Below are 22614 nucleotides of genomic sequence, written 5' to 3'. Positions count from 1 at the left end.
TTTCCGGTTTGTCGGCTTCGCGAGCGGTAGGGATTCGCGAAGCTGCGCGATCCCTGCTGCGCTAGCCGTTTTGGGGCTCCGATCCGGACGGGTGCGGAGCAAGGCTGCCCTGCAGGGGTAGCTGAAGGTAAGGGGGATCCGGAGGAAGGGTCTGGGGGTGTTGCAGACCCCCTCCCTGGCCGGCAGAACCCCCTTTTACCAGGACGGTGCAGCGGCGGTCCGTAATGGCCGCCACAAAGAAGTCGGCAGCCGGGCAAGTATGCGCAGGAGGAAGAAGAGAAAGTTATTGAAAGTGAAAGTTCTTCTTGGTCGACCCAGGGCTTTGAGATTTATTTAATTTAATTCCTGGAAAAGATGGTTTTTTGATGATTTTTTCCACAAGAGAAAAAAAGCGGCATTTTTGAGGTGCTGAAAGGAAAGTTTACTCTCCCTCCCGACGGAATTAAGCCGGAAGGGAGAGGACAAAGAAAATATATAAATCTGGATCTTGTTGGAGGAGATGCCTTGAAGATTTGAGGACAGAAACATAATTTTAATAAGGCTTTAAAATATAGATTTGGACTCTCTTTTTATTTGTTTGATACCACCCCTGGAAGAGGAAGGGGGAATTTTGGCTTGCTTGGATTTATTGAGGATTGTGGATTTTGGGATTGTTTTACCTTTCTCTCGGAATATTTGGTTGGTGTAAGAAGAAAGAGGAATAAAGAAAAGAAAAGATTTATTTATAATGGCTTTCCCTTTTGAAGACCTGAGGGATGAATATGAGCAAACAAAAGCAGCCTGCAAAGATGGTATGGAAAAGGCTTTTCTATTTCTAGAAATGGCGCTGGTCAATTACCAACAGTCAATGAAACAGATGGAAATAGAAGAACAACAACAAGGAAAAGACGAAGACGCCATCTTTATTGAATCCCAAAACTTACCTAAGGAAGAAGGAAGGAAGAGAGCAAGAAAAATGAAGGACTTAAGATCTAAAAAAACATTTGAGAAAGAGAAAAATATGATGCAAAGTAAATATAATGATAGCAAACAAGAGAAAAAGGGAACACAACAGAGAAGGGATCCCAGCAAGGCAGAGGTTAGAAGAAGAAGGGGGGGTAGGAAGATTTGGTGGGGGAAGAAAGAAAGGGGAAAGGCGGAGAAAAGCCTCAAAGTTTTAAAATTGGATGGGAGAAGAGGAATTTTTTTTTAGGGACAAAGGATGAAATATAAACTTCTGTAAGAAAGATTCTGCTAGGTACAGAAGATGGTATTGTAACATTTATATTTGAAATAGTAAATTAGAATGGTTTAAGATTTAATAAGAAATTAAAATGTTGAAGTCTTTAATAATGATTGATTTTTAAAATGTAATAAAATATTGAAGGAAAGGAGGATACAATGTATTTAAACATTTTTGGTGGATAGAATGTACCAAGCAGAACCGAATTGGGTATTTGTTATGTTGAATATTAATTTTACTAACTTAGGGGGAGGATAGAAAGGCATCATACTCTGAATAGTGATTTCAGGAGAAATTCTTTTTATTGTAAGAAGAGATAGAGGGATAATGAATGGGCAAAAGATATAAATATAATGATTTAATTAAGATGGATTAAATAAGATAGAATTGTGAAGAGTGATATGCGCTGCCCATGCAAAGAGAGGTAACTGGGGCCAAGGTACTTTACTAAAAGATTTTTTTTATGTTTGTTTGTGTTTGTTTGTGTTTTATGAGAATATTGGGGAAATTTCTGTAGAAAGACAGGAAAAGATTTAAATATGTAATGATTTGTTTGTTGTTGAAATTTTTAATAAAACTTGTTTTTTTTAAAAAAAGATAACAGGTATAAGTATAAACATAGTTATGAATACATGAAATGGATAAATATAAGAAAAATAAAAGAAACAATAGGACAGGGACGGTAGGCACGTTGGTGCACTTATGCACGCCCCCTACAGACCTCTTAGGAAAGGGGTGAGGTCAATAGTAGAAAGTCTAAGGTTAAAATTTTGGGGGGTTGGGGAAGAAACCACAGAGTCAGGTAGAGTATATAACAGAGTTGGAAGGGACTTTGAAGGTCTTCTAGTTCAACCCTCCCTGTTCAAGTAGGTAACTCATCAAACAGGGATATCTCAAAACATTCATAATTATAAAAAGCCAATAAAGAGGGTTAGGTCAGAGTGAGGTGAGAAACATGTCAGGGAAATGCAGCTGTTCTGTTTTCATCTATTAATGATTTTATATTATTTTATTGATTCTAAGCTGCCCAGAGTTGGAATAAATATACACAGTGCCAGTGTAATCTGGGGAAAAGATTTGCATTGTGGGAAGAAGAGGTTCAAAGGGCTTTCAGAGACCCCTCCCTCCCTGGAGAATTCACTAAAGAATGAGCACCATTATATTTAATTATCCAGTTACTAGGTTTTGCATATTAACCCTTACTGTCAGTATTTCAGCAGTTCCCCCCATTTAAATCATGAGTCTTGAGCCAAACTTCCAAAACTTCAAAAGGATTTATTGGGAGTTAACATGCCTGGCACTGCCTGGGTGTAGCTGACTCTGAGATACATCATTCATTGTCACCCTTGACCCTGGTTTCCCCCCACCCCCTGGGTATATCGTAATTCATATTCTCCAATAGGACAAATCCATAGCCCAGAGTCATCAATAATGTTCTCCAGTTAGAATTTTGCACCGCAGAAACTTCGGTCACCTAGTTACTATCTTTGAAAACATGTGTGGAATGCACTTCTGGTTTTGCAAGCTGCTGCACTGTTCCACCCTCCCTTTCTGTTGGCAACTCTAAAAAGACCAGAGAAATATTTTATGAGTTGACACTTACCTTACTGCACTTTTCTGACAATAAACCTAATTAATGAGATTTGTTAAGAATCTTTCCTTCGAGGGTGAACTCTGCTATTGGGGTTCCAACTTAGGGATTCTTCTCTGGAAACTACTGCATTGTGTAAAGAAACTGTTCAAACAACCACGTTTGGCCACTGATCCTATCATAACGCTGTAAAATAATTTTGCCCTCTGTTGTTCATTGTAACCCTTTTAACTCTGAAAAGCTGTAAAATGAATTAGGAGGCCCTCTGATCTGGCATGGTGGTTAAGGCACTGGGCTTGTCTGCTGGAAAGCTAACAGCTGCGTTCGAGATCCAGGCACTGCAAGACTGGGTGAGCTTCTGTCCATGCCTCAGTTCCTGCCAACCTAGCAGTTCAAAAGCATGAAAATGTGAGTAGATAAATAGGTACCACTTTTTAATTTTAATTTTTACATACAATAAATCCATTCCATTTCAATCGTGTGTCAATTAGGTACATATTTCATGTGCTTACAATTGATAATAATACTCTTCTTATCAATATAACAATATAACAATAGTCACATTCCCATGTAAGTAATATCCAATATATCTATTTCACAAGCTTCTCTTATTGCATTATAAATACATCTAGTCCATTTTAGTTTGTTTTATTTTCTAACCATTGATAAAACAAATCCCATACCATTTAATATTCAGATTCTTCTTTTTCTTTCATTTCTAATGTTGATCTATTCATTTCTGCACATTCAAATACTTTTTCAATTATTTTCCCCTCTATAGGTATCTTGTCACTTTTCCAATTCTGAGCTAATACAATTCTAGCTGCTGTTAATACATGTTTTTTCTTTACCGTAACCTTCAGGTACCATTCCTAATAAAAAAAATAGGTTTCACAAATCGATATGTTGTTTAATCATTTTTTCCAACCATGTGTGTATTTTAGTCCAATACCTTTTAGCTTCTATGCAAGTCCACCCCACATGGTAGACCATGGGAAAAAACATCTTCAGACAACACTGGCATGATAGCCTTGAAACAGATTTTATGTGGCCTGGTTTTTTTCCCCCAAAGTTTGAAGTGGGTCAAATATTAAGCCAAACTCTTATGATGGACACCCCTTTGGAAATATTCCCCTGGTAGCAGCACACTGTTAATCACTGGAGTAAGCATAAAATTACAGCTCTTTCTCCTTGCTGAGGAAGGCATGTTTTCCTTTGCTTATGAATTGATCTCTGCAACATCCCTCAGGGGAATGATTTTTTTCCCCCCTTCTAAAGCACAGATGTGCTAATCCGTAGAAGTCTCCTGAATTCATCGATTTAGGAGCAGCATAGATATTCATCTACCTTGGTAGTAAGGAAGAAGGAACAATTAATTAAGTATCCCCAGGGTTATTTTTCAAAAACAGCAGTGTAAGTAGTGATGAGAAAATCTCTGAGGCTCATAGACTGCCTTTACTTGAAATGTGACTCGTTATTATTTTTTTAAGAAGTTTTAACAGAGATTTTTAGGGACTTGAAGGAAAGGAAAGTGACTTTAATTTCTTTTAAAGACTTTGTCTATGAGGTGCTTTGATGTGAAGAGTAAGGCAGGAAGAACTAAATGAGAAATGGACTTCATGTGAAGTTTGAGTTGCTCTTGAAAACAAGAATAAATAGAATACTTCTATTATCTTCATTTCTCTCTTCTCTTCTCTTCTCTTCTCTTCTATTCTCTTCTCTTCTCTTCTCTTCTCTTCTCTTCTATTCTATTCTATTCTATTCTTCATTATTCTATTCTATTCATTTCTCTATTCTATTCTACTCTATTCTCTATTCTGTATTCTTCTATATTCTTCTATATTTTCCATATTCTATATTCTAGCTGAGCCTAGTCTACATAGAAAAGAATTAGGTATGTCTAGCTTAACAAAGGGAAGGATTTGAGATGGTGACACGATAGCTGCCTTGAATCAGCAGAAGGTTAGTTTCAAGATAACATGAAGTGATAGTATTGCTTTGTACAGCACTGTTGAAACCACATTGGGCCTACTGGGCCTGCTGGTCACTATGATACAAAAAAGATGTTGAGGGCCTAGAAAGAGTGTAGAGAAGAACTACAAAGATGGTAAAATGGAGGCTAAACCATATGACGAATGGTTGAGGCAACTAGGTTTGTCTAGTCAAAGAGAAGGACTGGGGGAGACATGAAAGCAGCTTTTTTAATACTTGAGGGACAATCCCAGAGATGAGAAGGTTGACTTATTCTCCAAAAGATCTGAAGACAGGACAAGAAGCAATGGGTGGAAACTCATTAAAGAGAGACCCTACCAGGAAAAAAGAAAAAGAGAAAATAAGTGTTATCACCACAGTGTAGCCATGATGTGCCTAGCTGCTATGATTGTCTCTACACAACTGCCTCACAGCTTTGTTTGTCCGGAGATTCTCCATCATTCAGGTCATGGTTGTCCCAAAGATGCTTTTTTAAAAGGCAATAGGACCGTGATGGCGAACCTATGGCACGCATGCCACAGGTTGCACACAGAGCCATTTGTGCTGGCACGCAAACTGCAGACAAACTTACCTCACTAGGCATGCATGTCCCTCACAGCTGATTTTTGGTTGGTTTGAGGCCTGTTTTGGCCTCCCAAAGGCTCGAGGAAGGCTTCTGCAGGCTTTGCAGGCTGAAAACTAGCCCCGTTTCATCACTTCCTGTTTTTCCAAAAATACTGGAAACGGGGCTAGTTTTCATCCTGCAAAGCCTGCAGAAGCCTTCCTCAAGCCTTTGGGAGGCCAAAAAAGGCCTCAAACCGGCTGAAAATCAGCTGTGAGGTACAGTGCAGGTAAGGGGGCAGTGGGGGTGGGTGGGTGGGGATTATGCATGCATGTGTAGGGGGCATGGGGGGCGTGCACTGCTGGCACATGAGTACGAGTGTGCAAGCGTGTGCACAATTTTTGACACAGGAGCCCAAAAAGGTTAGCCATCACTGCAATAGGACTTTCTTGTTTTTCTTTGAAGACGTTTTGCTTCTCATACAAGAAACGTCTTCAGTTCTGAGTTCAGTTCTTCAGAACTGAAACAGCTTCTTGGATGAGAAGCGAAACAACTTCAAGCAAAAAACCCAAGTCCAGTCGCCTTTTAAAAAAGCCCCTTTGGGACATGGCTTTGTTTTCCCTTCTCTCTTTGCTGTGTTTGATGTATATATGTATTGTTTTATACAGTCACTTATTAAAATAATCATTACCTATCCCTTTTTTTGCCTTGGACAATTTAATTTGGATTTCTGCCCTGAACGTGAATTAGATTTAGTGGATGAAATGGCCACTTTCAACGGGAGGATTCTATTCAAAATATATAATTTCTGCAACATTTGGGCGAATGTTCCCTAACCCTTACAAATGCTCACTAAACCTCATCCTGACCAGAATATCACCTGTCTGCCCTCAAAGCTATGACTGGCTCACCCAATGTTTTCATGCCTTGTACAAGATTAGTATGACAAACTCATTAGAATAAAAGGATTGCTAGTGACTGAAGTTAGCACACACCCTTAAAACAGGTTAAGAAACTCCAGCCAGCAAGTTCCTTTCGCAGTTTGTATGCCTTAAAAAAACATTTGAAAATTATCCACAAAATCATGATACGTTTTTGCAATAAACTTGATTATTCAGAATTATTTGCTGACAAAGATAGCAGGAAGCTCATAAGCTCAGCCAAGGAGTAACAGCCCAGTTGGGGCTTCCATTAATTCCTTTTCAGCAAGATGATAAATGGGGACCTTCAGATGTAGGAGATACTCATATTTCAATATATCCTGGAGCGCTGGGGTGACACAGTACGCTTAGCATCTCCAAGCATTCTGGCATTTAGATATTCGGTGTTGTTCCTTTGTGACTCTGCCTATAGACCTTTGCTAGGGCCAATCAGAACAAAACAAAATAATTTGGGGTTAACATGAACTTCCTCTTTCTCCAAGTTGACTGGAGGTCAAGGGTAACCTCACAGCACATAAGCCCCATTCCTAGCCATAACATGTGTTATTTGCACTATTGGAAGAAATATCCATCTGGTTCAGTTCCAAGCTGGGAGAAAGGCACTGGAGACAAAATGGAGGCTGGAGGCTCATTGGAAGGAGGGGGTTTAAATGATGAAGCCGAAGCACATGTGTGGTTCTGGTGCAGCTGACCACCTGGAGTTGAGAGGTGGGGCTTTGCACTTGAGCTTCCTGTTCCTGTGCAAGAACACGTATTCTATTGGCTGTTGTAGGGGTTATGCAGAGGTCATAGCTGGCTCTATAGGTTTGTCTGAGCTCCCGGGTTTGGTTGAAGTTTGGACTGCTGAGATGATGCAATGAAGAAGCTTGTGTTCTGAAAGGGTGTTGGGCAATTCCTATTGTGGTTTAATGGCTTTGTCCTGGTTTGGATCTTGAGTGAAGGCTAATCTCATCACTCTGCTTTTGTTCGGACTTCATTATTAAGTGTTGTACCTGATGGTTCTTGACACTTGACGAATGTATCTTTTCTTTTATGTACACTGAGAGCATTTGCACCAAGACAAATTCCTTGTGTGTCCAATCATACATGGACAATAAAGAATTCTATTCAGACTTTTCTGCAGGGAGTAATGGATTACCAAATCTGCATTTCTAAAAGCTGCCCCAGCTCAGTATCTGCTTGAGGACAGAGAGCTGGGGGTCTGAGTTTCTGTCTCCCTTAAGATTTTTTATTTCTCTGTTAGGGGAAATATTTTATCCTTCCTTTTTAAAAATATTCTTCAAAATATTTGACTCTTCCAGGAGAGTCTGTGGGTGCTAACTTTCTACAGCACCCAGCCAAAGTTTTAGCTGGTGAGACCAAATAATGGCATCCGAAAGTTGAGAATTTCCCAGAAGTGGTACACTATTATTCAGAACAAGGTGAAAGTATCTTATTTTCCTTTTGCCTTTTTTTATTCTTAAACCAGGTCTGGTTTACTTTGAATCGTCCCTTGTTTCTTTTTGCAACCCTTTCTTTCTAGCTTATTTGCTTCACCTTATTTCACCATTCATTCAAGGGGAGGTGGCTTTCCAGTGCCAAAAATAACATTTGGCACCTAAGCAGTCTTTCTGTGTGTCTGAAATACTTTTTTGGACTTTTTTTTTTACTAGGTAGTAGAGAAATCTGCAGAAAAGGAGATTTATTTATTTATTTATTTACCCAGAAGAAGTCACAGTCAAAATGGTATATGTGCATAATTGTGTATTAGTAAAAAGAGAGAGAGGGAGAGAGAGAGGAGGAGGGAGAGAGAGAGAGAGAGAGAGCAGAGAGAGAGAGAGAGAGAGAGCTGGGGTGAAAAATAAAGGAAAAGGAGGGAAAAAAAGAAATGTGTCTTCACTACCATATTGTTGTTTCTATTTTATTTCATTTGTCCTTTACACTTTCCCCCAGAAATTAAATTTAGCTGCATGCCTTCAGGCTGAGGCTGTTATGCCATGCTTCATTAAGACCCTAATCTTTCAGTTGGAACTTTATGCTTACTGCTTGATATTTGTTGGGTCTTATTTTATTTTTTCAAAAAGGTTCACAAGGACTGTTCCCATTTCCACATGAAGCCCCCCGGTCTTGTGCTGAAGGGAACAATTTCCTGACCCCTGTTTTTAACTCTGAAATATCTTCCCCAGTGGGAATCTGTGTGGCTGCATAAGGGAAAAGGCAGTGTGTTTGAGTCAGGAGTTTTCTCTGGCTTGGTTCATTTTTCAGTGGAGCTATCAAGTCCTTATCTGGCTTCCTGAGTCCGGTGTCCTTCGGTGAGAGACATCAGTGAAGCAATGCGCCATTTGGGAAATGACTTTCTGCAGTGCATGGGGTTGCTTGCAAAGGCAAGGCGGTCTGTCACAGCAGCCCGAATCCAGCTGGCAAGCAACTGGCTGGCAAGAAGGGAAGGTGGATCTAGGTGAGACAGAATCTCTCTTAAGGTAGAACATAGAATAATAAGAGTTGGAAGAAACCTTGGAGGTCTTCTAGTCCAGCCCCCTGCTCAAGCAGGAGACCCTATACCATTTCAGACAAATGGTTGACCAATCTCCAGTCTGTTCTTAAAAGTCTCCAGGGATGGAGCACCTACAAATTCTGAAGGCAACTTCTATTCCACTGGTTGATTGTCCTCACTATTAGGAAGGTTCTCCTTAATTCTAAGTTGCTTCTCTCCTTGGTTAGTTTCCATCCATGGTTTCTTGTCTTAGCCTTCAGGTGCTTTGGAGAATAAGTTGACCCCCCTCTTCTTTGTTGCAGCCTCTCAAATACTGGAAGACTGCTATCATGTCAACCCTGGTCCTTCTTTTCTCTAGACTGGACATACCCAAATCCTACAACCATTCTTCGTCTGTTTTAATCTCCGGTCCTTTCTTCATTTTAGTTTCTCTTCTCTGCACTTTTTCTCCAAAGTCTCAACATCTTTTCTGTAATGTGGTGACCAAACCTGGATGCAGATTGCTTTCTGGTCCTTTGAAAATAGGATGACCCCCTCTTCTTTTTGGCGAAGGGTGTGCAGTAGTAAAATATTTTGAATTCCACCATCGATTACCCGAACTAGGTTAGCATCTTCAGTGCTAGGAGAGAGTGGGTTTACTGTCAGTTTATAGTCTGGCATCTTGCCTGTCTGTGTGGGTGGGAGCGGTCTTAAAGATTATTTGGTTGGGCTGTTTACTGATGGCTCTTTGTCAGTTTCTTGATTGAGGTATTGTCCCCTCTTTTCCTGCCGATGACTCATGGGAGACTTATCTTTCATGAAATGTCTTTGACTTTCACCTGCACTGATGCTACCTTTTGACATTTTCTGCAGTGGACGGATCTCTCAGTTTAAATTTTTTTTCTTCAGTCCAAGCATCTGCTGAAGAGAGAGGTGACCAACTCGAAGCAGCAGGCGAGGTACAGAGGGCAGAGAGAAGAATCTATGTATTAATTTCGGTATCTGAGCAAATGCAAGAGCATTCCTGAAAAGGAACATTCTTGAATGTCCTTCCTTTTGGAAGTAGGATATCATATCTTGCCTAGATTAAACCCTTTTCTTGTGGGACATGACAACATGTCTTCGATTGATAACATAGGATGGCCCACCAAAACAAGACAGCAGCAATGGTAGGATTTAGATCAGTTTGAAAATCTGAAATGAATGGTCCGTGTTTGGTCTCAAGACATGACGTTTTCCAAACTCAACATGAGTAGGGAGGCTGTAAGAGTTCTAAAACATTAGGAAAAAATAATTCAGAAGCTATTGGTTTCTTCTAAAAGGAGTTATGTTCATCAAGTAGGAGAAGCTGAACCAAGGCGAACCCCAAACTCCCAACAACTTATTTCCACCAGTATTTCTCTCAGTAGAATCTCAGAATTCATCTGTCAGTATAGGTTTGGACACCGATTTGACCAATGCAACTTATGTGTTTAGGCACAGAGAGAGAGAGAGAGGGGGGGGAGGGAGGGAGGGAGGGAGAGGGAGACCAACAAGTTGCTTCAGAGCCATGTCAACTAGACAAGCAAGGTCTCCCATGAGTTTAAGCAAGTAGTATTATCATAAGACTGATACTGAATTCAAGGTATATGTAGAGAATGAAGAAGATAGCAATAGCACTTAGACTTATACAATACACCACTTCACAGTGCTTTATATCCCTCTCCAAGCAGTTCACAGAGTCAGCTTCTTGCCCCCAACAAGCTGGGGCCTCAGTTTACCCACCTTGGAAGGACGAAAGGTGGAGTCAACCTTGTGTCTGGTGGGATTTGAACTGCCAAATAGCAAGCATCCAGTAGTCAGCAGAAGTAGCCTGCAGTACTGTACTCTAACCACTGCGCCACCAAGGCTGACCTTGACAGACATATGTAAAAACTGTTACTTAGACAAAGGGGGACAAAATATTTTTTTTAAACCAAGAGAAAGAAGATGATATTTAGAAGCATCTCAGATCAACATCTCCCTGATACCCTGCAGTGTAAGGAGGAGGAGAAAGGACAACATAACCATACAAACCTTCAAGGTTCTGTTATTAGAGCCAAACCCCATCGCTAGGAGTGATATGAGAGCAGTCTTCCAACATTTGAGGGACCCCTACAAAGATGAGGAGGACAACCTATTTTCCAGAGGACCTGAAGGCAGGACAAGAAGCAATGGATGGAAATCAACCAAGGAGAGAAGGAACCTGGAACTAAGGCGAAACTTCCCAACAGTGAGGATAATTAGCCAGTGGAACAGAAGTTGCCTTCAGAAGTTGTGGGTGCTTCCATCATTGGAGGTTTTCAAGAAGAAATTGGACAACGATTTGTTTGGAATCGTCTAGGAAATCCTACTTGAATAGGGAATTGGACTAGAAGACCTCCAAGGTCCCTTCCAATTCTGTTATTCTATGTTATAGAACGGGTTGACCGCGTGTCACTCCCTGTAACCTCCTTCTCCAGGTGCATCAAGATTGAAAAGACAAAGGAGTAAATATTTGACTTTGCACAGGCCAAGGCTGCCTTTGGCAAGGCAAAGGATGATTTCAAAGATAAGGCAAAGATCGGTCATATTTGTCAAATCGTAGAAAAGCCTAGTTCACGACTTTATTTTCCTTGGATTTTTATGCCTCCTTATTAATGGCTCTTTTCAACATCTGAGAACCTGTCTCAGCCCTTAATTAAGCGGCTGCTATTTCTCCCTCCTTTGTCTCTGCTGAAGAAGCAGCTGGAGACCATTTTTCTGCCTGCTCCCTCAAACTTCCCCATAATTTACTAGACTTATTTTGATTATGTTCTCCTCCTCCTCCTCCTCCTCCTCCTCCTCCTCCTCCTCCTCCTCCTCCTCCTCCTCCTCCTCCTCCTCCTCCTCTTCTTCTTCTTCCTCTTCCTCTTCTTATTCCCCTTCCCCCTCCTCCTCTCTCTCTCTCCTCTCTCTTTCTCTCTCTCTCTTTTAGAGCCTTCCCTCCCTTTCCATCCTCACCTTGATACAGAAATTGAAAAATAACCATAGTAAGATGTAGCACTCAAATTACATCAAATTGCAGGTGTACCTTAGGAGCAAATGCCAGTCAGAATTCTCTTACTGGGAACATCTAAGAAGAATTCAAGACATCCTAATTTGTAGAGATCTAGGTTGTTGGTTTTTTTTTGACAGGCAGAGTTACTGAAGTGAGACCTGATTTTCCTGCTTTATGGATTATCTTACCAGGCTCTGTGCCTCATTTTTTGGGGGTGGGGTGGGGGGGAGTTGAGAGAATTCCCAGTGGAAACCTCAAGTACTTTCATAAACAACTGCATCAGTTTAAAAGCTTTTTAATTTACTCCCTTCCTGAATCTCCCTCATTCTTGAACAAGCAAATGACAAAAGCCAGGGTTAGATAAGGGTTATCACTTTATTGGACTGGTGCCGAAAATAATTTCTGGTAGGAAACTCACTGAAGTCTGTATTCTAGTGGATACAAAAAAACACTTCGACTGATTGCTCTTCTGTTGTTGTTTTTTTAAAGATTGCGTAGAGATATTTATGCTTTGGCTTCTGCCATCATCCTCTGGAAACAACAATATGATTGTTTTAAAAGACGGTAATTTCTAACAATTCACTATCAGCAAGAGAAGCTTTTGGAAGCATCCCTCACTTCAGACACAAAGGGCCAATTGTTGCAAAACGTTAACGCGTTTTTTTAAAAAAATAAAAAATAAATAAATTGCAAGACGGCTGAACTATTTTTAAACGCCTACATCAAAAAGGAACTTTATATCGCTCATGAAACTTACCGATATTGCAGATATGAATTTGTAGTTATTGTTTGTTGTAAAAGAAAGAGGCTGTCAAAATAACAAATAAGCCCCAGTTTGCCAAAAAGGGATTTTGTGATTCATATTTTTAATATGACACTCATTAGCATTTTTCCCTCCCTCCTAAAATGCCAACTTCCAAATTACTGTGTTTGAAATTGAGTCTTTCAGAACTCTGAAATTCACCGTTTCTGGTTTAGAACATCTCTTTTTCTTTTTAGCCTGGCTAATAAAATGTCATCTGCAAGAATAAAATCAACAATTAGAAGGATTCTGTGTTTAGAAAAAGGGAAATTGAATGATAATGAAATAAAGATGTGGGATTAATTCATCGCTTGATTGCATGTCTGTGGAGATTCTCAGTCCTCCATGTTATGGTTGTCCCAATGGTACTTTTTTTTCAAGAGGCAACTGGACTTTCTGGTTTTTCCTTTTGAAAACATTTTGCTTCTCATCCAGGAAGCTTCTTCAGCTCTGGTTGGATGGTGGGGAACGGAAGGATTTACACCCCTTGCAGACAGCTGGTCATTTGCATCCTTTCTAGAGAGCCGTTGAGGCCACTTGGAGGTTTGTCTGTGTCATCAGGGTCACCTGAGTAGTGCAAGTGGGTGTTGAACCGTCTTGGAACTGCTGAGTTGTAGACTGGAGATAGATAGATAATAAATAATAATAGAATTCTTTTTTGTCTTGGTGCAAATGCTCTCAGTGTACATAAAAGAAAAGAGACATTCGTCAAGAATCATCAGGTACAACACTTAATAATAGTTATAGGGTACAGGGGTGGGATTCAAATTTTTAAAAACTGGTTCTGTGGGCATGGCTTAGGTGGTGGGCGTGGCTTGGTGGTCATGTTATTGGCTGGGTGTGGCCAGCTCAATACCACTCACATCGAGGCACACATCTCCTTCCCTGGCCTCTCATGACTGTGGGGATGCTGCAACAGTTGTAAGTGTGAAAATTGTCATAAGTCACTTTTTTCAGTGCCATTGTAACTTTGAATGGTCACTCCACACAAGCAAAGTACCAGCAAAGGAGGGGGAAAAAACTCCAGAGACGTTCCTGAGACAGGAAGTCTAGTCCTGCCAAAAATGTAATAAGGGTTAATGGAGAGGCAGTTTCTGTAAGCAACACCAGAATGTTTCCTTCCTGCCTTCCTTACAGGATTAGACCAGTAATTTCTTCTAACAATCGTTTTTCTCTGAACTGCTTAGAATGTTAACAACCAGTTCTAGCAAATAGGTGCGAACTGGTAGAATCCCACCCCTGATAGGAAACAGTCAATATAGCTTGTAAGGATACTAGCAACAAAGTTAAGTTACAGTCATAAGTGGGAGGAGATGGGTGATGAGAAGATTAACAGTAATAGTAGTGCAGACTTTGTAAATAGTTGAACAGTATTGAGAGAATTATTTTTTTAGCAGAGTGATGGCGTTGGGGAAAAACTCCCCTTGTGTGTAGTTGTTCTGATGTGCAGGGCTCTATAGAATCATTTTGAGGGAAGGAGTTGAAACAGTTTATGTCCAGGATGTGAGGGGTCTGTAGATATTTTCACAGCCCTCTTTTTGACTCATGCAGTATACAGGTCCTCCATAGAAGGCAAGTTGGTGGCCATTGTTTTTTCTGCAGTCCTAATTTCTCTCTGAAGTCTGTGTCTGTCCTGTTGGGTTGCAGAACCAAACCAGACCATTATAGAGGTGCAGATGACAGACTCAATCATTCCTCTGTAGAACTGGATTAGCAGCTCAGATGATGCTGAGAAGCGAAATGTCTTCAAAGAAAAAACAGAAAGTCCAGTAGAGTCTTGAAAAAAAAAGCACCTTTGAGACTTGAAACTGATAATAAAAAAAACACCTCTTCATTATTTAAAATGCTGAGCCAACCATACCTTGGACTCTTATCTTTGTCACAATATACTTCAGTATGAATATTCAGGTATTAACAGGTCCCCAGTAACTTCTCCAGACAATTATTTATCCTTTCTATTGATATTTTTGTGTTTGCCTTTTTCAGAGTTGTTTGTCCTTCATTGATTGCACCAATCTTTATTTGTTCATTCCCAACTCTTCCTTATTTAATTCCTTCTTGCTTGAATGATTACCCAAGAGGGCTTTGTGTTATCTTTGGCAAGCCAGAGTCATTTGAAAGGTTCACCCTTCCACGATTGTTGGTCTGCTGGGGTATCTTAGCTGTTGATGCCTGAAATTAGAATTTTTAGGGTTGGTGGTAGGACATGCCATTTGGAGGTCAACCGCTTTAGAACTTGATTCATCCAGCGTAGTGAAATCATAGCAAGAAAATGGGGAAAACATTTGAACTTATGAAGGTGTCTTGCTCAACATTGGAATGTTGGCTCCTATAAGCCATTGCTTTTTCATACAACCAGCTATGTTTTTACATTTTAAACCAAAATTGCCAGTACTCTGACTCCCAAAGCAGACTAGAATTTAAAAATTAAATGATGCTGACCACTTATGAGTCCAATACCCTTTGTAACATTAGTGTCCATTGCTAATACATCATTTTTAACACCCCACTGCAAAATGTGAAGTTCTATGGTTTTAATTAATTGATTTCTGGCCTACCTTAATACCAATAGAGAAAACTCAAAGGAGCTCATCTTAATAAAAAATAGAATAACACATACTTTTTTAAAAAAAGGAATTGAAAGCATCAGTGGAAACATATTCTAAAATACAAATAGTACTCACCAACAGAGCAAGTAAGTAGTTTATATCCTGAAAATATTTCTTTTTCCCCAACTGGCAAAAGGAGAACAGAGAAGGAAGTAGCATGATTCTTTATTGGGACACTAGCTCTATACCTGTGCTTCGCTACGAAACTATGTGGTCGGGCTTAGTTTTTGGGGAGGAAAATAAGGGGGGGAATTGTGCCTCTCCCTAACAGCATCCATTGGTATTCATCTGGCTAGTGTCCTGTCAGTGTGTGAGAGAGTTGAGGGCTGTTTGGAAACTGAAACAGTATTTGTTGTGTGAGCAAGCAGGAGATAGGAAGGAGCCTGGGCGTGGCTTAGCTTAACTGTACTGTATTAAAGCTGGTTGCTGCTGTGAAACTGAAACTCCTCTCCTCTGCTTGTGTTTTGCATTTGGAAGATATTTCTTTCCAGGTTGGGAAGGGGAGCAGAACTCTTAGCATCAGAGCGTGTTAATAATAATAATATAGGAAATACTCTAAATGCTCTGATGGTCATTTTGAAAAATCCTTTCTTAGTGAGCCCCTAGAAACCAAGAGGAACATACGGGCCAAATTTCAAGTTTGTAGGCTTTACAGTTCTGGATGGTTTTGTGATGATGCATGAATGGTATTTCGCTTTTATATATATAGAATATTATTTTGTCCCAAATGTATTGAAGTGGCTCTAGATCAGGCTTGTCCAACCCGCAGCCCACGGGCCGCATGCGGCCCAGGTCGCCTCATAATGCGGCCCAACGCCCACCCCAACCTTCATGAAAGATCCAGTGAGGAGGAGGAGGAGAGGCAGGCGCGAGGCGGGCGAGGCGAGCAACAGAAAAGGCGGGCAGCCACAGCCCAAAAGTCCCATCCCGCCACCTCCTGCTGTTGCCGCCGCCGCCACTGCTGCTGCTTCTGCCCGCCGCCGCCGCTGCTTCTGCCCCCGCCGCCGCCGCTTCTGCCCCCGCCGCCGCTGCTGCCCCCGCCACTGCTGCTTCTGCCCCCACCACCGCCGCCGCTTGCCCCACCGCCGCCGCCGCCGCTTCTGCCCCCACCGCCGCCGCTCTGCCCGCCGCCGCTGCTGCTTCTGCCCCCGCCACCGCTGCTTCTGCCCCCCGCCACCGCCGCCGCTGCTGCTTCTGCCCCCCCCGCCGCCGCCACCGCTGCTGCATTTGCAGGAGGAGAGGTAGGCGTGAGGCGGGCGAGCTTTCTTCCCCCCTCCCCCACCCCGCAAAATTTGGCCGGAAAATTAATAAAAATAAATAATTTGCAGGAAGAGAGGTAGGCGCGAGGCGGGCGAGCTTTCTTCCCCCCCGCAAAATTTGGCTGGAAAATTATAAAATAAAAATAAATAATTTTTAATAAATAATTAATAATAAATAATAATTTTATTTTATTTTATTATTTTATTGATTTAATTAATTTAATTTAATTTAATTTAATTTAATTTAATTTAATTTAATTTAATTTAATTTAATTTAATTATTTAATTTAATTATTTAATTTAATTTAATTTAATTAATTATTTAATTTAATTATGTGCGCCCAAACCAAATTTTCATCTTCTAATGTGGCCCAGGAAGGTGAAAGGTTGGACACCCCTGCTCTAGATAATTCCATTTCACCCCAAAGTTACATCCAAACATGATAATATTCTAATTAAGAAAGAAAAGAAAAAAGAAAAAAACACCCCAAAACTGATCCCACTGGATCAGTGGGAATATCATATTTCAGATAACTGTTAATTCAAAAAACCGCTGGAACCCACATGGCACAATTCTTAGCTAGAGCTTTTCAAAGATATTCTGTGAATATTGTCATTTATTTCCCTTTACTCTTCTTCTGGTAATGAAAAGGGCCAGATAAATAATTCTTTAATTGAATTCATCAAGGTACAAAATATCGGCAGACACATTGGTCAATTACTAGTTTATAAACTAACTCATTAACTAACAAAGGTAATTAAAGAGGTTCAGGAAGCATTAGAAAAATCTGCAGAACATCTATAGAAAATGTCTGGTGTTTTCTAATACTGATTGGGATGAAGATATTCAGCACATCTGAGGCTTATTAGTTTCTCCAGCTTCTACTATGCTGCCAAGAAATGGAAATTATTTGTAACTCACAGATCTCTTTCCCCTCAAATATTCAGTAAATTTCTTCTCCATAATCTCTTGGGCACTTCTGCACCACACACACAAAAAAAACAACAACAACTTTGGGCTAACATCCAAAAGAACTCTCTTTGGACAAAACATCACAACTGGTCACCTCAAAAATTAATCTGTTCCAAGACAAAAAAAAGACACAATTTAAATCTTCTTTAAACTCACTGAATGTAAGAAGCCAATGTTCCCTTAATGAACCTGACTTCCAAAGTTCAATTCTCAGATTTCCACAGCAAATTGCTTAGAATTCTGGGAGTTAAAACTGACATGTTTAGAAGTCAAAAATATATTTACTTGATGTCTGACTGTCATTCGGGATATTTAAATCTTGATGCTTCAAAAACACTTCAAAAGATTTATTAGGAGTGACATGCCAGCATGACCTGTATGAAGTCGACTCTGAGACACATAATTTACAATCACCTATAACCCTGCCTTCCCCCCCAACTCCCTGTGGGTATCATAATTCAGATTCTCCAATGAAACACGTTCATGGGCTGAGTGTCATCAATCACATTCTCCAATCAAGGATTTTTGCAGGTAGGATACCTGGTTGCCTAAGTTACAATCTTTGTGAGATAAGCTTGGAATGTGCTTCTGGTTTTATTTGCCCTATGCTTCTTCAGGTCTTTGCCCCCTTCTTTCTCATGGCAACTTGGAAACAGGCCTAGGAATGTTTTACAAATAGACAATGAACATCTTGTGTTAGACCAACAGTGGACAATATAAATGTTGTGATATAGCAGATAAAGTCTTTGGAAGGTTTCCATTACAGACTTGCCAAAGTTGGGTGCAGTCAACAATGCAGTATGCTTACCTGTAGAGGTAGTTTTTGACTTATGATCACAATGAAACCCCAAATTTCCATTGCAAAGCAAGACAGTTTTTCAGTCAGCTTTGCCTCATTTTACAACCTTTCTTGCCACAGTTGTTAAGTGAATCTGGCTTTCCAGTTGTTTGTCAGGAGGTCATAAAAGGGAATCACAATATATTGGGATATTGCAATAGTCGCCAATATGAGACAGTTGCCAAGTTTCTGAATTTTGATCGCATGATTTTTGGAGATGCTGCAACGGTCAAAAGTGTGAAAAATGATGCTAAGTACCTTGTGTGTGTGTGTGTGTGTGTGTGTAACTTTGAACAGTTACTAAATGAACTGTTGTAAGTCAAGGATGACCTGTGGTGGTTAAAGCATCTGGCAAGAAATTAGAAAAGAGTGAGGACTTCTAGTCTTGCCTTGGGCACAAAACCAGTTGGGTGATCTTGGGTTAGCCATTTTCTCTCAGCCCTAAGAAGAAGGATACATAAGAAAATAAAAAGAAACAATAGGACAGAGATGGTAGGCACATTGGTGTGCTTATGCATTCCCCCTACAGACCTCTGAGGAAAGGGGTGAGGTCAGTAGTAGAAAGTCTAAGGTTAAAGTTTTGGGGGTTTGGGGAAGAAACCACAGAGTCAGGTAGAGTATTCCAGACATTGACCACTCTGTTGCTGAAGTCGTATTTCCTGCAATCAAGTTTGGTGCGATTAACCTTGAGTTTGTATCTATTGTGTGCTCTTGTGTTGTTATGGTTGAAGCTGAAGTATTCATTGACAGGTAGGACATTGCAATATATGATTTTATGTACTATACTTAGATCGGACCGAAGGCGGAATAGTTCTAGGTTGTCTAAGTCTAGAATTTCAAGTCTGGTGGCATAAGGTATTTTGCTACGAGTAGAGGAGTGGAGAACTCTCCTTGTGAAATATTTCTGGACTTTCTCAACTGTATTAATATCAGATACATAATGTGGGTTCCAGACTGATGAGCTGTATTCAAGTATTGGTCTAGCAAATATTTTGTATGCTCTAGTTAGTAGTGTAATATTACCTGAGAAAAAGCTACGTAGGGTTAGGTTAACAACTCTTAATGCCTTTTTGGCTATGTAGTTACAGTGGACTCTAGCACTTAGATCATTAGAGATGAGAACTCCACGGTCCTTGACAGAGTTTGGATCATCAACAAGGTCTTGACTATTCAGCTTGTAATTTTTTTGCCAATATGTAAGACAGAGCATTTATTTGTTGAGATTTGAAGTGAAGGATAAAATATCTTGTAGGAAAACTGCAGGGACTGATCCAAAAACAAACAAACAAACAAATAACAAAAAGGCATGCACACAGACACACAAATAATAAAATAAAAAAGGAACACAACACACAAAAATACGAAGAAGGACGAAGAAATGCATGGAAGCCACAAAATACAGCAAAAGTGAGGGGTTTCCCCTCCCCAACTTTAATTCATATAAAAAATGAAGATAGTCCTTTTGTGTGAAAAATAGCCAGAAGTGGTTTAGCCTTCGTAGTTAAGAAACTGGATGAGAAACTGGGAAAACCTGAATTCTTTTCCTTCTTTAGAGGTGAAAAGTCCATCAGCCAGTCGGTATCTCTCAGCCCATCCTAGCTTACAGAGTGGTTGCTGAACAGAAAGTAGGAGGCAAAATATAGATGAGACATGGACTTAATAATAAATATATAATAACACAAATAAATTAAACCTATATGCTGCCTGGCTTTTTAGTTCTATAAAAATAAATAATTGAGAAGGAAGGGAGGAGGGAAAATGCAAGGGAAATGGAAGGAAAACTTGTCAAAGGAGAATTATATGGCAGAAAAATGCACAGAATGCTAAAGAGATTGTTAAACTCCTCTTAAAGCAGAAATATGTCGGTGCCGGAATATGATTCCTGGCCCAACAGGGAGATGAAATATGGCTACTATATGTTCAGGATTGCTTAGGGAGCATTTAAAGTTCAAAAAAGGCTAGCTGCCCACCCTGGTCATTTCTTCACCATTTTGTCTGCATTTCAATGCCAAATTTTCTGGCTTTTGCAAGTCTGTAGAAAGGCTATTACCTATTTCCTTAGCTTCTTATGACCATCATTTGGTTGCTTGTATCTTACGATTTATGTTGAATTGTTTCTGTTTAGCATCTTTGCATCTGATGACTTGTTTGTATCTTACAATTACATTGATTGTTTCTATTTAGCATCCTATGATGATTTAGCTTGGCTGCTGTTTAGCATTCTATGACTATCTCGGAGTGTGGTATCTTATGATTTATGATGATTGTATTTTATGATTATGAACATGATTTATCACTTGTTGCTTGTATGTATACTGAGAGCTTACGCACCAGAGACAAATTCCTTGTTCGTCTAATCACACTTGGCCTATAAAGAATTCTATTCTATTCTATTCTATTCTATTCTATTCTATTCTATTCTATTCTATTCTATTCTATTCTATTCTATTCTATTCTATTCTATTCTATTCTATTGCTTTGTAGACTCTTCAACCATTGCTCTGTGGGCTAACATTGGACTGTTCATGGCTGGGTTTATTGAGACAGTACTGGGTTTTGGAAGAGGGGATTGCTGGGGAATACTAATAAACTCACTAAACCACAGTTCCACGTGTGTGTGCGTGCGAGTAAGCAGGACAACACACAATGTGAGAAAGGGAAAACCAGCAGGATCTGGCTCTAGATTTCTGGAAAGCCCGTTTGCTGCCTTAGATTCTAGCTGAAGGTTCTCCTGTTCCCTCTGATCAGCTCTAACTTGACCTCTTTAGACTGGGAGAGGGGATCTGAGTTCAGTGACAGAATGACTCACCTGTAACCAAAATGGCCTGAAAAAGCAAAGTTTACTACTCTTAATTTCCTTCCACTGCAGACAAACCTTTTCCAATGCCGACTAAAATTGGACCTCACCAATCAGTTCCTTCCAACTTTAGTTGATTAATCTGCTGATTAGGCTTACCAACTCTGCTCCTGAACAAGCTCTCGACGAATGCATAAACTCTCCTTCAGCTGAACTCTTTGGCAATTCCTTGATTAAAGCTCTTCAGAGACACTGAAGAGAAGCTGCCGTTCTCCTGACCACCCAGGAAACTGGATTTGTTAACACCTCATTTACATGGGCTACTACTTAGCAGCTGTTTGTGGGAAACAGTGCCTGCAGAGTTATCTGGAGTATCGGAAGGAAGGGAGAAATTAATTGCAGAGCCGTAAGTTCCCTCATCATCATTAGCAGCCGCCCCACAAACACTTGTTCAGAGGAGCCAGTGTTTAATGAGGCTCTAACAAGGCAGATTGTGGAGAAATTCAGCAAAATATATATTACTCAACATTCCAGGAGATTCAGGGTTGGGATATGCCTTGAGTTACTACTGCCAGGTAGACCTAACTGCAAACTATTTCATTTGCCTTTCAATACGTCTATGGAGGTTCTCCGTCATCCCTGATTGTCCCTAAGGTGCCTTTTCAAAAGGCACCTGGACTTTGCTTGAAGACATTTCGCTTCTCATCCAAGAAGCTTCTTCAGTTCTTCTTCTTCTTCTTCTTCTTCTTCTTCTTCTTCTTCTTCTTCTTCTTCTTCTTCTTCTTCTTCTTCTTCTTCTTCTTCTTCTTCTTCTTCTTCTTCTTCTTCTTCCTCTTCCTCTTCCTTCTTCTTCTTCCTTCTTCCTCTTCCTCTTCCTCTTCTTCTCTTCCTCTTCCTCTTCCTCTTCCTCTTCCTCTTCCTCTTCCTCTTCCTTTCCTCCTCCTCTTCCTGTTGCTCTTCCTCTTCTTCTTCTTCTTCTCTTCTTTTTCTATCTCTTCCTCCTCCTCCTCCTCCTCCTCTTCAGTTCTTCTTCTTCTTCTTCTTCTTCTTCTTCTTCTTCTTCTTCTTCTTCTTCTTCTTCTTCTTCTTCTTCTTCTTCTTCTTCTTCTTCTTCTTCTTCTTCTTCTTCTTCTTCTTCTTCTTCTATCATGCCAAGAATAGGGGAAAGTCTTGCTTCCAAACTTCATGAAATAATTACATTATTTGTTATCTTTGCTGTCCAAGGTGCTTTTTCAGAAGGCAACTGCACTTCCTTTGTTTTTCCTTGAAGACCTTTTGCTTCTCACCCAAGAAGCTTCTTCAGTTCTTCTTCAGAACTGCAGAAACGTCTTGGATGAGAAGCAAAATGCCTTCAAGGAAAAACAAAAGTCCAGCCAGGACTGAAGAAGCTTCTTGGGTGGGAAGTGAAACATCTTCAAGGAAAAACAAAGAAAGTCCAGTCAGAACTGAAGAAGCTTCTTGGGTGAGAAGTGAAACTTCTTCAAGAAAAGACAAAGGAAGTCCATTTAGAACTGCAGAATCTTCTTAGATGAGAAGCAAAATGTCTTCAAGGAAAAACCA

The sequence above is a fragment of the Notechis scutatus genome, chromosome 4 (genome assembly GCF_049901735.1).
Source record: "Notechis scutatus isolate UNSWTSFEM ecotype Mainland chromosome 4, rNotScu1.2, whole genome shotgun sequence".
In the NCBI taxonomy this organism is placed as follows: Eukaryota; Metazoa; Chordata; class Lepidosauria; order Squamata; family Elapidae; genus Notechis; species Notechis scutatus.
This window is presented reverse-complemented; position numbering follows the sequence as displayed.